The sequence below is a fragment of the Diadema antillarum genome, unplaced genomic scaffold (assembly GCF_040938485.1).
Source record: "Diadema antillarum isolate AM-2024a unplaced genomic scaffold, OU_Dant_1.0 seq00000286_RagTag, whole genome shotgun sequence".
In the NCBI taxonomy this organism is placed as follows: domain Eukaryota; kingdom Metazoa; phylum Echinodermata; class Echinoidea; order Diadematoida; family Diadematidae; genus Diadema; species Diadema antillarum.
In genome coordinates, this window is record NW_027271314.1 from 368806 (window position 1) to 385984 (window position 17179).

General features: G+C 37.8%; 1 protein-coding gene across 1 annotated transcript in view; it reads left to right on the top strand.

Moving 5' to 3' along the window:
• LOC139730034 (uncharacterized) overlaps nucleotides 1-17179 on the top strand; it is a 67607-nt gene that overhangs the window by 16521 nt on the left and 33907 nt on the right. The window lies entirely within an intron of this gene.

Sequence of the window (17179 nt, forward strand, 5' to 3'; positions counted from 1 at the left end):
CTGTACTTCATGTTCAATAATGTCTGGTGTAGTGTTACATTGTACAACTTTAATTTGAAAGGGGGGAGGGGTGGGGATTAAATCCCAGTTGAAGTTTTCTCTCTCTCTTCTTTCGTTCTTTAAGACAATAACAGCAGTTGAAGTTAACTCATTCTGTACATATACATGTAGGCCTACAATGTATATCTCTTGTAGCCATTGATGCAGAGGTATGCGTGAGAGTGTGATACTGACATGGTGTACTACATGTACATGTAGTCCCCAGGTCAGTTCCTGCACTTGTTCCAAAGAGAGAATGTGGTGTAAGTGACAGCCCTGCTCACCGCATAAACCTACAATCAGGTGTTTCACAGTTGCAGCAAGCATGTGCCTGTTACAGCACTGATGTCTGCAAAACTGGTAAAATGCCCATGGGTTGTGGGTAGGGGGCATATATTGCATGTTTAATACTGTACACCTTGTATGTTGTGATCATAAGACCTTTTGACATTGCCGCCAAAGGCACAAATTTTACACAATCAATGTAAAAAAAAAGTGTTCATGCTCACTCAAGATAAGCTGAAAACCAAAGTCCTGAAGTCCCCAAGAGACAAGAATTCATTTGAAAACAAAAAACAAAAACTGTCTGGCTGAATAAATGACTCATTGCTTACTCTTGTAGTTGTGCTGCCTATGAATTTGTGTATCATGCTTTCATGTACCATCATTGATTTGAATGCAAAAGACTACCCCTGTATCGAATGTCATTTACAGTTTTTGTTGTAATGGATAGAATATTTGAAATTTGAGGATTTTCCTGTCTAAGCTGTGCAAACATGTGCACATTTTTTATGTATGGTTGTTTTACATTGTTTTAGTGAGATTGAAAAATGATTATTTTTCTGTCTTTTATTTGGTGCTTCATCATGACTACATGTATTACAGTGTGTACAGGTTCTGAAAGAAGGACCATCGTTGAACAAACCTGTTTGATATTTTTCAAAGGCATTTCATCATCCTGTGTTTTTGAGGGAGAAAAGATCAAAACAAACTTTGAACAAGAAAAGCCCGTGATGGAATGATCATTGTTATTGCCTCACATGTTTGAGTGGTTGAGGCATAGGGCCTACATATGTACATTGTTGTATGCCTACAGTTTTGTACTCCTGATTTGAAGCAAAAGCTTGATCACTCCCTATTAAATGTTCAATTTGATCTCAAGTTTAAATGAGGTGATGCTACATGTATCTCCTGCACAGGTTGCTGCTACATATGAAACTCCACAGACCTCTTTCTATCAAAAAATGCCCCAAATGATAAAGATTGAAAAAAGAAGAAGATTTTAATACGGTACACAGTGTGTTGTAATACGTGTGTTGTACTACACTTGTACCAAGTGCCATGCGTGGGCACTGTACTGTACAACTGCATGGTAGTTCGCAATGAAGATATAGTGGGAGTCCTACATTGTTTAATAGTAGAGCTCTATTCTGTGATGTGTAGTGAGCCATACATTTTATATGTAGGTGGCGGCTGTATGTTTTCATTATTACCTACGTACAAAGGGGCCAGATGCTGTGGCTAGTCTTCACACTCCGATGTGTCAAAGGTCAAAGGAACAATGGAGGTGACCCTGAAACCTGCACACTGTGGATCTGGATGAGATACAGAAGAATGCTGAGATTGACACCATTCAGAAAAACACATTTCAAGAGTGGAATGGAGTGTCCCAGGAATTTTCAATTTGAGAACAGAGAACATTGACTACAAGTAGTGAAATGTGTTGAATATGTAGACCTACAGAAATGGTTAAACAGTTTTCATCTAGTAGGATCGACATCGTAGTGTGGGGTGGGAAGGAGGCATCTGGTTTGCGAACAGTATTGTACGGTACATGCTATTCTTTGTGGGTTAACATTCTGTAGGAATCTATGTGTATACTACATGTACATTGCATAATTTATTTCCAGCGCTATAATGGCACAATAACTGTTTCAGAAATGTTACAATTTGTACTTCAAATGTATTTTCTGCATCATACATGTTTTACACAACATACAAGTGTACATGTATTTAAGTACATTTTATGTGAGTACAGTCTGTAGGCCTACATGTATTCAACTAAAATTATAGATTTACTAAAAAAAAAGGGGGGGGGGCATTCTACACTTGCTCTGACTTATATCTGAATACTGTGGTATTATTTGTCTACTATAGCAAAACACAATTCTGTTTCATCTGAAGTTTCTGCATGTACATGTAGGCCTGCACGGTGTACAAATAGTGTACAATGTTATTGGTCACATAGTCATGTGTATATAAACTAATTCTGTGGATGCACTGAAATGAAGTGCTGAGTTTCTTTTTGAATATGTTTCAAAGATGTAGGCCCTACATCTGAATGTATACTGTAAAACGAGGAATGTTCGCGTGCATTTTAATTTCGCGAATTTCGCGAGCGCCAAGATTCGCGAAATTGAAATGCACGCGAAATTTCTTGTCTACACTATATGCATTAAACGCCAGTGGCAATTCGCGAAAATTTAATGCCACGAAAAAGGCCGTCGGCTCCAATTCGCGAAAATTTTGTACCACGAATATATCATGTTTTACAGTAAAAGTCTGTCAATCAATCAGAACTAATCAGCAGCCATCAGTTGAAAGCATGGTACTTGTATTTCATTTCTTATAGGGTATCAAAGGTAGGTTATGTTCTCATTCATTTATCACCAGTAGAATGCACATTTTTAGGGGCCCCAGTACATGTATTACATGTATGCCTTGTCGATACCAGGATACAGTGTTTGCAAACAGTTGATCCACTTCAAGGTAAAAATTTACAAACAAGATAGAGAATCAGAAAGGAAAGCCACTCAAAAAAAAAAATGTATAAAGCAAACTTGCCTCGAATGCACAACACTGTGGTTGTGCATGGAGGTTAAAAACTGCTGCAGTCAGAGAATACTTGCTCATTGTAGATTGCAAGCGAACTGTGATCTTCTAGGTTAAAGGGTGGGAATAATAGCTGATATGGTTCTAAAGGCTTTTATTTTGTCACCCACCTTGCAAATAATCATAATGGACAAATATGTCAGCCACAGGAATTTCTAACTTATCCAAAAAAAAAAAAGGAAAAGGGAAAATAGAGTAAACAGAAGAGGCAGGCATGGTTGATTTGTGCCACTTTATAAGAATTTGCTACAAGCATAATTTACTTGTATCATAGAATAATATACATGCATAGATTGCAGTCATTTATGTATAGATTTTTATATAGGCATTGAGCACACTCTTCATAGTACAATTGTGGAATGCCAGATGAGCAATCTACCACAGAACCCACAGCTGCATATACACTTGTAGCCTCTTGGAAGGACAAGACTATCTATGTAGGCGTGTCTTCATCAGACTTCAAGATAATATAAAGTTTTGGTACCTCAAAAGTTTCCCTGAGTTTCCTTGTCTTAAGTTGTGTTTCAGGTTAAAGTACCTTTCATATAACTAACACTGTGAGACTTACTCGCCCCAAAGTGCTCTCATGTCTTAGTAATCATGCAATAATGGTTTTGTACCAGAGCAGAGCAGGCTCTGAAAAATTTGAATGAGCCATTAGTTTTACTCGACGCGGTACCGCGACAATCAATATACACGTATTGTACGAAACCATTATTGCATGATTACTAAGACATGAGAGCACTTTGGGGCGAGTAAGTCTCACAGTGTTAGTTATATGAAAGGTACTTTAATCTGAAACACAAACTAAGACAAGGAAACTCAGGGAAACTTTTGAGGTACCAAAACTTCATATTATCTTTAACTTCAAACTAGGGGGCTTTTTGGGGTTTAGGAAAATACAAATGTAACTGTAAAAGTGGATGCAACCCAATTAATGCACTATTTCACAAACTACATGTAGACCAAAATTTTGGGGGAATTTTTCGCGATCAAAGCCAGCGCTATTTGCATCTTCACTTCACAAATAGTGGGTTAATTTGACATCGGGCTAATTTCCTTACAACAAAAAAAGCATGCTTTTTAAAAGCTTCCATCTGATGAAGACAGGCCTATTGAGTATACAAGTAGGAACTTCACGCTCGCTCAAATACAGTGTACTTTGGGATTTGCTCAAGATAAATACTGTGTGGCCTTGTGTATTAAATAACTATAGGGTAGAATATGAGTGAAAGATTAAAGTTAATATTTCACCAAAAGACAGACAGACAACTGTAAAGATTAATCAATGGGTATTAACATTTGAATAACCAATGACTTATGGTGTCCTTTGAGGAAAGAAAAGGAACAATTTAAACAAAATCAAATAAGCCCCCCCCCAAAAAAAAAAAAAAAAAAAAAATCTGCAGAACTGTTCAAGTGTCTGTACCACATTGACAGATCTCTGAATAAGTTCAGTGCTGGCAGAAGATTACATTTGTCTGGAGGAGGAAGTTATTTTGTACTCTGTAAATGAATTTGCAGACTGTGTTTGTGTTTGTGCTGCTTTTGAGTTTACCAGTGGTAAACACTATTATGTCATGAATATTTCATCCAGCGCAAAGATGGCACATTGACCCTTGGATAGCATCCTTTGTGTTTCATTTGAGCGTTCTTATTCATTGTACCCCCCCCCCCCCCTCCCCCAAACATTGTTCCGTTCACTGCTGGATTGCAACACAAGCTCTTGGTATTGAGGAACACCTCGGTACATGTTTTGAATAATGTTTGCAGTACCAAAGAGCTTTGATATTAGCTAGTCCACATGATGTGTTGTAACTTGCCACAGTGCACCCTGTCAATTGTTTTGCTGTATTTCATTGTATGTATTGAGTTAAAGTTCCTTTTTTATACCAACAAACTGTACTACTACTACACTAAACAGATATTTCTCATCATGGTGAATTGAAATCCTAGGTTTACAAATGTAGGCCTACCTGATAAAGTTTAGAGACTATCAAAGTCCTGTTGAATGAAATGTGTATTGTGTTTTATACATCTTTGTAGTTGTTTTGGGAACGTATGTAAACACTGTACACTACACAAATGTTCTTAATGTCCTTAATAATCAAGTTGTCATGGAAATATTTTTGTACATGTACAAGTGTACACTGTAAATTTGAATAGTGTGTAGGTGGCCTCAATAGCTCTTGAAATCTTTGAGCTCACAAAGATGGTATTTGTTCTGCTGTTGGTACAAGCATACTTTACAGTTCTACCTGCTCTTTTTCATTTTTATGAGTTTTCTCTTTCTCATGCTCAACTCCTACAAAGAGGCACCTTTACAAATCATATTCAGGGCAGAGTAAACTAGAACATTTGACATCCAACATTTGTGATGATAACATGTAGCACCCCCCCCCCCCACTTTTGCTGATGTCCTTGAATTGATTTCGTGAACGCCACCATCCACAAATGCGACAGCTATGATGTAATGCAACGGTAGTACAATACAGATTACAATGGGTTGATAATGTAATCCATGCTATTGTTAGATACATTGATTGTTTGCAAGTGTAAACAATAGCAGAGTTCCTCTTCGTTGCCCCTTTCTAATCATAGCCTTTTAAGTTGATTGAAAACGGTAATACGGTACTCAAGGTCTTATGGTGTGGCATTCCTGGAGCTGCAAAATTTACAACCCTAATGCTGTATGGAGAATGCACAGTACAAATACTGTAACATCTACAAATCATTGCACTATAGTAGTCTGTTCTGTCATATCCTGAAGAGCCAATGTACGTACAGTTACACTAACAGTACATAATTTGTCTTTAATATGTACCATGGTATATTGCAAAAGACAGTATAGGGTCTTCATTTCATACTGTGTGAAGTCTGCAAAATACACTGTATCAGTAGTTGAGTACTGTTGCACATGAATACCAAATTGCCAAATTTTAAAACCCTGGTGTGCTTGATATAATGTAAGTTTGCATATTAGGCGGCATTGCTACTATGCCCAAGATTTTCAATGTGCCCAAGATCTTCTTGAAATTCAGTTATTTTCAAGATCTTTTATTTTTCTGCTTCAGTATCAATACCCCAGATGTTGTACTGATGTATCATTATCACAGTATGCATTATGCATTGTAGTAAATACTGCCACGCATGATTGTAGTGTTTATAGTTGTTCATATCATTACATCCAGTATTTGATATTTAAAACTTCAAAGGAGACTTGAAATTATCCAAGGCAGACTGTACAGTATAAGGCAAGGCCATTTCTTGTGTTCACTTCCACGCAAAGTGGTAGATGTGGATATTGAAGGCATCCTTGAACCTTGATTAGACGGCAGCTTGCCATGTGATGTGAAAATAAGCCCACTGTGCCTGTATAGCCATGAAATTGGCTTACCCAGCACAATGCAGGGATGGGCGGGATTGTGTCTAGAGTCTGCTGCGCTATCTATCGCACACTGAAGTATGGAAGCAAGCCAGCCCAGTGTTTGCAAACAACCTCTGCTGTGAAGGAATTTTCTAGTGCTGGTAGAAATGTGTTGACACAGATATTGGGATGAAGTGATGTGTGAAAAATGGAATAACATCAATTCTGTTTCGTGTGTATATGATGTATAATATTTCATTGTTTAAGGTGGGATCCTGAAAATTTTTTTTCCTTCATAAAATGTGTAAACAGAGTGTCTTCAATGGGCACAACAAGACACTTGTGAAAAGTTTCATGTTACAGAATTACAGTCCCGGCAATTCAATTTTGGGTGTTGAAATTACACACTGTAGGCCTACAGTACAATGTAGTACATCTTGTTCTAACATTAAAGTAAAGTAGGAATCGTTTGTGAAAAAAAAAAGAAGGTAGACCCTACAATCTAAACACTTGAATATTTCTGCTACTGAGAAAAGAAACAGAGACAATGGAGATGGTTCATTGTACATTTTTCAAGTTTACACTCACACACAAAGCTTTCAGGCCAAGCGATGCCTCCTACACTCCTCAGTTTTGTGCCTGGACAATTAATTATGGGCAGCAAAGGACTGTCCAATTATTCTTTATTTGTGCAAAGTCCAATCGCAAGAATGTTAATGCACACGGAATGTAATGTGTGTACACACATACCGGTAATATGACCACAATGTACAGCAGGAAATGACTTTGTATGAAGGGTGCACAAGCAGTGTGTGTACGGTTTAGCACATTACGGCCTACCATATTTATATTTCAAGAATCTGCAGGAGATGCACTGTGTAGATCCCTATACACATTGTCAAAGAAGTTCGTGGAAAAGCAAGAATGAATGATCCCTCTGAACATTCCTAGTTTCGAAACTTTTCACAAGTGTCTTGTTGTGCCCATTGAAGACACTCTGTTTACACATTTTATGAAGGAAAAAAATTTTCAGGATCCCACCTTGTCTTCATCAATGTTTTCATTGTTTTATATCTGTACATTTTGTATTTTTGCTCATATTCACATGTACATGTAAATATATTAAATCAGAAATAAAGATTGAATGGAAATGAATTGAATTAAAAAAAAGATAGCATACGTCAAATGTTTGTGTAGATTTTGGGGTTTATTGTAGTATTGCTGTTATTATTATTGTTTATTCAACTGCTATTATTTATCATTTTACTTACTTTTTTGCACAATTATGTTTTCTCACTTAATAAGGAATAGAATTCAGCATTACAGTACATCATATAATGCCTGGAAGCCAGTAGCCCCATGAACCTACTTTGTACTGGGATGGGAACCAATTTCCTATATGTTGTGTGTAGATGAGATATTGTACAATGTACATTATACAGCTTGTAGTTGTACCCTTGCTATTCGTCCTGTCATTGATTCAGTTTACCGGCTACGATAATGATTGTGAAGTGCCCGTGAATTCATCATCAATTTTGCGCTAATAGGTTCCAGACTGCACGCCTTGAATATTTGATCACTGTGTCATGCATGACCACTGCCATATTTGATTGGCATCCAAGGTCGCTGCAGTAATTGCTAATATATTTGAAGTTGTGTAGTCCCACCTGTAGTCTTAGCTGTTGCTGACTGTTCCACAGATGTGTCCGCTCTCTCTCAGTCACTGTATGGATTACCAACACTTCATCATCACCGGTCAATGCTGCTCACACTGCTAATGATGCAAAAAATTATCTTTAAGTGACCACTCCTTGTTACACCCAAATCCATCATTATTTCTGATTGAAACTTGATTGATTTAAATCATGGAGGAATGCCATTTCCTTTTATACTTCACAGCAATTGCTGTTTGTGGTATAAATACAAGAAGCAGACACACACTCTTTCTCACTTTGGACTAGGCATCACATTCGCAGATCACAGCTTATAGTTAAGTTCTACATTTGTACTTTCATGCTGTAAAGCGTCCATTGATTGTATTTTTATCCGAGGAGGTTGTACACATGTACATTTTTGTACATGTACAAAGTGTTGCAAGCCATGGACATTTGTCGATACCTATGTGATGAACTTGGAAATGTGAGTCTCTTTTTCTTTTCTTTCATTTTTTTTTAATAATGAGAATGTGTTTTTATGCAGTAGGCAATATTTTGAGAATTGCACGGGAAGTGCTTGATACACTGTATGACCTATACATGCAGTAGCACAGTTGTCTATGAAGAAGAATCACTCACTGCATAGTAAACTTGGGTTTTCAAAGTTTTTTTTTTTTTGGATTTTACAGATTTGATGATTATAAAATTTTATGACAGTTGTCTGTGAAGAAGAATCACTGTACAGTAAATTTGGGTTTTCAGAGGTTTTTTTTTTTAAATTTTGATTTTGAATATTTGATGATTACAACAATGGGATACCAGAAAAATTATTCTCTGCAAGTCGCACTTTGATTTTTTTTTTTCATTTTTATGTTGCTGCATTTTCATTTCCTCTTGAGAATGGCCATCTGTGTACAGTATGTATGCTCTTTGACTACATGTGTGCATAAAGTCTTTGGAAGGTTGATTGAAAGCTGGCTGGACCCTGGAGAAATGTCAACATGTGTCAAGAGCTGTAACAACCTGCTTTACAATATTTCCCCCCCCCCACACCTCTCTCTAATTCCTTTATTGTCAAGCTTTTAAACTCCTCCCACAAAGTGCACTGGTCCACTTCATTGCTTAAAGCTGTTGAATACAGTGTGAGTGTGTGTGTGTGTGTGTGTGTGTGTGTGTGTGTGTGTACACCAAGGAGAATGTCTGTCCAAGGAGAATACGGTGTATAAGGAGAATTCCTGTAAACCACCAAAGTTTGTTCTAAAGCTTTTCTGTTTCCATCATGGTTTGTGGAAAGGACTTACAACCTAAAAAGCCATTTATGCTCAAGTGTCATTTGGGCACTATTGAATGGACCCTTGTTCCATCAGATTTTGATTTGTTGATTCCAGTACAAATGCAGGCCAACAATATTTTTATGTACAATGTATAACCAAACAAAATGTTTTTGTACTATTCCACAAATCTAGATCTCCTCTATCAGAATGAAGGCATTGTCTTCCAAGGCACAAAATAAGTTTTGTATCAATTTTAAATACATTTGTAGGAGAATGCATATTGGTACAACACAGAATGAACAGATATATTTTTGAGTGATAGTCAATCAAATTTACTGTGAAACAATGTGATAATATGTGACTGTCATGGTGTGAAAGTCGCATCCTGCACCTTTGCGCTGTGGCCTCATCGTAGTGTGTACAATTAACGAGCATCGCCAACAGGCACTCACTCGAGTACAGGTTGTGGGCGCATGAAACGCTCCGAGATATACGACCACATGAATAATAGGAGGAAGACTGTCTAATGCTAGTGTGCGTTGTACGATATCTGTGGGTGTTACATAGAGTGAGATTGTCAGTGATCGCAGTGCATGGATCAGTTCATTCTGACACGCTGTTTATTTCTCTGTTTTGTCCCCTGTCCCCTGGGCAGGTTCTGAAGGGGGTTCCTTCCCCCCTTATGTCTACTGACACTATAATTCCATGCATGACAAAGCCCCCTTTTCTTGATCAATTGATGCACCATCAAGCAACCTCCTATTCAGCTTTTGGCTGAGATTAAAGGGAGGGACGTGTCATGAATCAAAACTTTGCGTATCCGTGGTCCTTGGTAAAAAGGCATCTACACTGTAGGTGTGATGCGACACATGTACTATTTGGAAGACCACAGGATTCTTTCTACCTCAGGATTATTGCAATTATTATAGGGCTTTGTATTTATTGTTACAGCATCAATATCTAGAAAATGCACAGCTGATATTATCCTTTCTGAACTGAGGTGCTGTATACACATGCAGCAACTGCAGTTTATTAATTGCAAATTGTACATCTCTTTATGGAGTGGACTCTAATAACCACCAAGCCTGTTTTGAAATGCCTTGTCCACTTCTCATGTTGTATGATCTCTTTCAATTTTGTTCACTCACATTTTCTTTTCTCTTTTTCCAAGGGCGTAGCTATATCAATATTGGAAGTCCTATTCAGTATTTAAGGTGCTTTTGATGAACAAATGTCATGAAAATGATATTTAAAACAAAATGACACTGTCCATAATGCATTTAAACAAGCTAGCAATGAAAATAGCACTGATACACCAAGCGTAGAAAATATCTTACAGTTTTGACAATTGTTACAAGTATTGAAAAAAAAAAATGAAGTTGTACAAAGTTGGTACATGAATGCAACAATATTCTTATGAATAGCAGTGGGTGCCCATATTGTCATTATGCAGTGTGTTCAAGTGCACACTGCACTATACACATACACATGTATGATAATTGTGTAGTGTATAGTGTACAGTGTAGTAGACATACAATGTATCTGGCATTTATTTATAAATTCAATAGTGACCACAGTAGTTTATCTTGTCTTGTGGGTATAATGTTGTATATTGCAGGTACGATTGTGGTATGATGTGGATACATTGTGGCATACTGAGGATAGATATGGGTATATGCTGAATATGAAGTGTGTTTTGTGACTGACATAATGCATTTGCGCACTGTTAATCTCGTGAAAAACAGCTTTGTTTTTATTTTGATAGTGAACCACTTCCAGGAAGTGGCGTTACCATGGTAGGACAAGGTTACAGCTGTATTGTCAGTTAGTCTTGTAACTCTTTGGTTGTCAAAGTAGATATCACCTTGTAACACTTTACTTGTTACTAGTAGTTATCGCCTCTTTGTCGCAGATAAAGGGAAATAGGTAGTATACATTGCACTTGACAAGCAGTAGTGAGAAGATAAATAGCAGTTTTCCCACTCACTAGGGCAGGAAATTGTGAAAAATTTGAACACAAACAGAGGCAAGCGCACTATGCTGTACTTCCTCAGTGGACAGTGAGTTGTCGTTGCTCAGAACGTGTTTGTCTGGACAGTAGCACTCCCGTTTTGTGCTGTTTACTATACAAAGCCATGCATTTTGTCAGTGAGGAAGAGAGAAATAAGAGCTCGGTGAGTTTACTGTGTGAAAAGCTACTGATTTGACCCTTACAAATGTCCAGTGTATTAAAGAACACTCATTTTAGAGATTTCTGAACTGGACATGCATGCAATTTCTACACGACGTTCATTCTGTATGCTGGTAGCCTGCAATGCTACTGAGGAATTTACACTCATTTTTACCTACAGCTGTGTGTGCACTGTAATCTGACAATGATGATGATGGTGGTGATGATGATGATGATGATGGCAGATACTCCAACTCTCCCGTTTTCGACGGGAGATCTCCCGCCAAAAGCCCATTTTTGCAAAATCTCCCGTTCTCCCGCTTGAGATTTGATTTCTCCCGCCCTGGCTCTGTGTCTCCCAGTGGAAAGGATTTCTTACATTATATTGCTATCGTATGTTGAAAAAATAAGCCTTACAATTTGTAGATAGCACCAGAGAACATCTAGAACCCTATAGGAACTCTGCGCTTCGCACACATCAACTTTGAGTCTCGCGTTTGCTAGGGGTTTCGGGCGGGAGAATCTCCAGATCAGAAGGTGATTGGGGTTGGAGTCTCTGTGATGGTGATGATGATGATGATAATAATTGAAATGATGATGCTGATGGAGCTGTTTGTAGTTTAGTTATCATACTTGTATTCTCTGTTCTCCATATATCGTGATGAAGAGGACTGCCTGTGTGCATGTGCTAATGATTCTTTTTCTTTGCTGCCAGATACTGCTGCTTGGTGTGGAAAATTTAAATTACCATTACTTGCATATTTGGGATATAATTTTGGGGAAACAAGTACCATTCTGTTTGTAAATTTTACATCTTGTGTTATGGTAGTACATACATACTGCAGAACTTCGCTTTCAAAGAATGGTACAGTTTTGGTTTAGACGGGGCAGCAGGTTTCCAACTTTTGTGTATGTGATTGTGAGATAATGGCAAACCTTTTATGAAATATGAAAGAACATATAATTTTGTAATAGAGGATTTCACAGTTAATTTGATGAAAATTGGTCTTGAAATGGCTGAGATATCCAAAAAAGTGATCCCAAGAAAATCCGACAGGCCACGACTTTTGTTAGGATCTCTTTGTTTTACATTGTTTTTTGATATCTCAGTCATTTCAAAACTGATTTTCATCAAAGAAACTTTTCATTCCCCTTAGAATTGTATGCTCTTTAGCATTTTATAGACTTGTTTCTAAATATCTCGCAAAACGTTGAAAAGCTGAATTCTCCCCTCAACCAGTACTGTTTAGTCCCTTTAAAGCCATGCCCCCCTTAAAGTTAAGTGTCAAAAATCACCTGTGTCAATATTCTTCTTATTGTTGAGTCTCTCAAGGTGAAAAAAGTCAGAAAGGAGTGTGCACTAAAGAATTGGCTCACTCACTCAGGCTTGAAATGTTATTTGCGTGGTACAATTGGCAATACAAAACTATTGTGCTGGAAAGACTGCAAGTAAACATGAACATTACATTCAGGCATTTTTATTGCAGGTGATTGTGATGGTTGCCCTTGATCACACATGAGTGTATAGAGCATGTACTCACTTCTGTGCTTCTATTTCAGTATTTAGGGCATTCCAAATTATTTTTGTCAAAACAATGTCTTTGGCAATATCCCAGCAGATAGTAGAATAGGCATGGATAACAATCTTCAACAGTTTACTGTAGTCCTGCAACCTCATACAGAAACTTGTGAATAAGCATCGCTTTGAATATTGTGTACAAAATCCAGTCAGTTTCTTGGTAGTGTATGCTTAACACTGTGGGACACTTCACCCTCAGATGATTTTTTTTTTGTCTGCCACGCCCTAGCCTCATCTGTCTCTATGGCGACAGTCTGTTTAATGATCTGCTCCCAAGGAACCGTCATCTGACGAGTATCATGTGCCCATGTTAATCTATTTTTTTTTTCCACATTTGGTCTGCCGTCCCAGAGTGTGAGTCAGTGAGTCAGACCACTGCACCAGTCAACATATCTTTTTATGTCTCCAGTTACTGTAATATATTTTTTTATGTCTCCCACGTGCTGGTAGGGAGAGGAGGGGTGATTGAGGAGGATTTTAATATGAAACCCACCATGTCCCGGCATAATTTTGCCATTGTAGAGATTATCATCGCATCCTCGTTTTACAGATTGACAACTCTGCATTTTCGCCGTCTTTTAATTAGTATTCTAAAAAGATAACATGGGACTGGCTCCATTTATTATTTAAAGGGATGATATATAGTTTTGATTGAGATGGGGCTTCAGGTTTCCAACTTTATTTTTGTGAGATAACGAAAAACCTCTTATGAATTATGAAAGAGCATACAACTGTAAGAGAAATTCAGAATTTATTTGATAAAAATTGGCTTTGAAATGGCTGAGATATCCAAAATAAAGTGATCCTAATAAAAGGTGAGACCCTTTACTTTGTTTTTGGATATTCTCTGCCATTTCAAAACTGATTTTGATCATTTTTTTAAATTCAAGAACTCGTGAATATGTTTTGGAGCTGTTCAGTGCAGAAAATTATTCATGCAAAAATAGTGACATTTACAGTATTTGAGTTATTCATAGCTACAGTATATCCTGAACATACAAGGTAAACATGTTTACCTCACTACACAATGAGCAGATTGTGCAATGTTCGTTTGCTATGAGACGATGTCGTCATATTCAATACAGGGGTAGTTAGACTCGTTGGACTCAGGTGCAGGTGTGCTGTGCTGGATGTGTAGGACTAGTCTCTCTTCCAGCAGTGCCAGCTGATGCTGTATGCTCTGTTCAGTGTGTGTGTGTGTGTGTGTGTGTGTGTGTGTGTGTGTGTGTGTGTTTGTCTTCCATGTACACACTATCTGCATCATACTGTGTGTGGGAAATACGGAATACATACTGTACTGTATGTACGTGTACATCCCACGAAAGACTAGATTCTAATATTGGCGAGATTCTCCGTATCTCTGAAACGTCTGGGCGGGGAGACTACAGTGTACAGCCTCCATCCCGAGTGATGAGCTTTGGTTGGCACATCTCATTAAACTTGCACACCATATTTTCCAAAGCCATCTTAACCCGTTCGGCCCTGAACCACATGCGACTGTTCGTGCATGTAGAACATAATATGTAGACTGTACATTGTACAAATGAGTGTGAGATGCCTGTGAGAGATTGTGTGTGTGATCTTTGCCTCCTCACATCATCCCTGTATACTCTAATCTGTGATTCAATATCCATGGATACCGAGGCAATTTAGCTAAAAACCCTGTCAAAACAATGAAATTAAGTGCTTCCTTCATTGATCAGAGGTTGGCATGGTGGGACACCACAAGATGGCAAAAGAAGATTACCCGGTAATCCTTGTACTGCTAGACTTGCCTTATGTATGGTATGTTTTTATAGCACATTGTGCCACCTAACATTCACTGCTGTACATGTACATGTACAGTGCACTGTCATGTGCAATGTAGAGGGAATAAAAGTAGGCTGTTTTCCAGTGTATCCTGATTGTTTCATAATCATAGTCATTAAAAACTGTGTGGTGAAGACCAAGTTGTATGAGGTGTTTAATTTTGTGTGCGTAGAGTGCTGATTGGCACTGAAAACCCCATATCATTGTACCCATTGTTCAAAGACCATATCACAGTAAGGGTTATTCATAAATTCAGCCACCAGCACTGGGAATCTAGTGATTGTGCTATGCTGTATGTTGGGTAATGCATGGGCATGCCTTCTGGATGGTAAAGCAGGAGAAAGCTTGCATGAAAAGCTTGCATGAAAAGCGTGCTTGAAATTTGAATAGGTTATTACCGCTCTTTTGGTAGTGTGTCTGCTACTCAGTCTGCTTGTAGGGTTTCATTAGTGGAATCTATGATACAGGGCAATGTACTTTATGTACACCATACATGCACCTTGCATGGACACACTGCAACCTGTAATTTGAACCCATTTTAAACTGCAATACCACCTCATGATGCCAGCTGAAATTGTAAATTTAGTTTTATGGTACATTGCACAACTAAGGGTTTGTGGTAAGCCATGATGAATGTCAATACCACTTTATGTGTTACAATTGTCTGTACTTTAAGCAAAAAATCATGTTGTATACCATACAAAATAATGGGTTATACTGTATAGACATGAACTACGAAATGCTATGTACACAGTGCAAGTTATAATATGGGTGCTACCAGATTTAAGCAATAAAGCATTAACAGTTGCAGTGACACTTTCATTCTTATGGCTGATTCATGACAAAGACTATCACCCATGCCTATTAACTGTGTGTGATCTTAATCTACACTGTAGCATGATGGTCAATTAACTTGATGTGGAAAGACAAAAAAAAAGTAAAGAGGAATTTGAATTTTATCATATTAGAAAGAATAATGAGAAAACAAGCAAAATCTGTCGAGGAGATCGAAAATACTACAGATTGTAGTGCATTTATGACCAATATCTTCATGAAAAGTTAGAGCCACAATTTCATCAAATTGCCATGGAGATATGACTCAGTCTTTGGAAGTAAACCAGATGGGAAATTAGAAAAGAAAAGAAAAGAGAAAATCAATCAGTGTTATCATTGAAATATCATAATAAACACTACTGAGTGTTTGGGAGTGGTTTATTCAATGCCAGTCTAAGCCAATCATAGATTGTAAATGCAGCAGCTGTGAAGGTTGTAAAAAATTGATTATGAATGCACTGAGATCCAACCAGCTGGTGATCAGTCACTGAGAAAAATTTAACCATCTGCAAAGTGAAATGATTGTGCAATTATTAAGTATTGTCTGAATCATTAAACAACAGTAAGAAAAAGGATATTACTGTGACATACATACATGTACGTACTGTAGATGTACATGTATCATGCAGCATAAAACATGCAGGAGCCCGTAGAGTATATAGCACAAAGAAAACTGTGATAGAAAATGTTTCAACAACAGTGAGATTTCACTGTGTGGGTTATGTACACACTTGTGCAAGCACTGTATGCTCAATGCTTATACGTGTAGTTTGAATATCATTGCAAAGTAAATGTGAAACAAATTAGAATATATTTTAGCTGTTTGTACACACTACAGTGAAACATCGTACAAGTACATGTAAAGCTAGATATTGTGAGATTTTACATACATGTGTATTAGCTGGTCCATCCAGATTCCTACAACATAGTACATGTATAATACCATAGAGTTTCTGATCCATGATTTGGTCTACCATGATCCCAGTAGGGTTGGATTAAGGCAGGATCATACTTCAGTGCACAGTGTATACACCTGGTATGTAGCTTATTCTTCACAATGCACACAGACTCACGCCAAGGTTTTACACAAGTTTCCTGCGACCTGGAAGTGATTGGATAACAAGGGAAATGAAGACAAGAGTCAAGCTTCCTATAATGCTACAAGTAACTTTTCCAGAGATATCATGTGCCGTACTGAACCTGTAGGTCTCATTTTTCCATACCCCAGACGTGCATGTGACTGATAATAAGCAATAAACATGGATTAATGACTAGGGAAAGGGAGAGAGAGTTGAGTGGGGGAGAATCATGGCTAATCAGATCTGTAATGGATGATTGGTTTGCTGTGTGTGTATGGCTTGCGTTGGCCCACAGTGTGGTTCGGTGACTTGCTTTTGTACATGTAGCATTCATTTGCATCGGTCATGCGATCAGCTCTAATCTGGATATCATTTCAAATGAAATTGGACAATGTGCTGCTCATGAAATTCTGGACATACTGATATTTTCTCGTGAATATGTTTTTACGGTTGGCAGTTTATAGGACATTTTCGCAAGTTG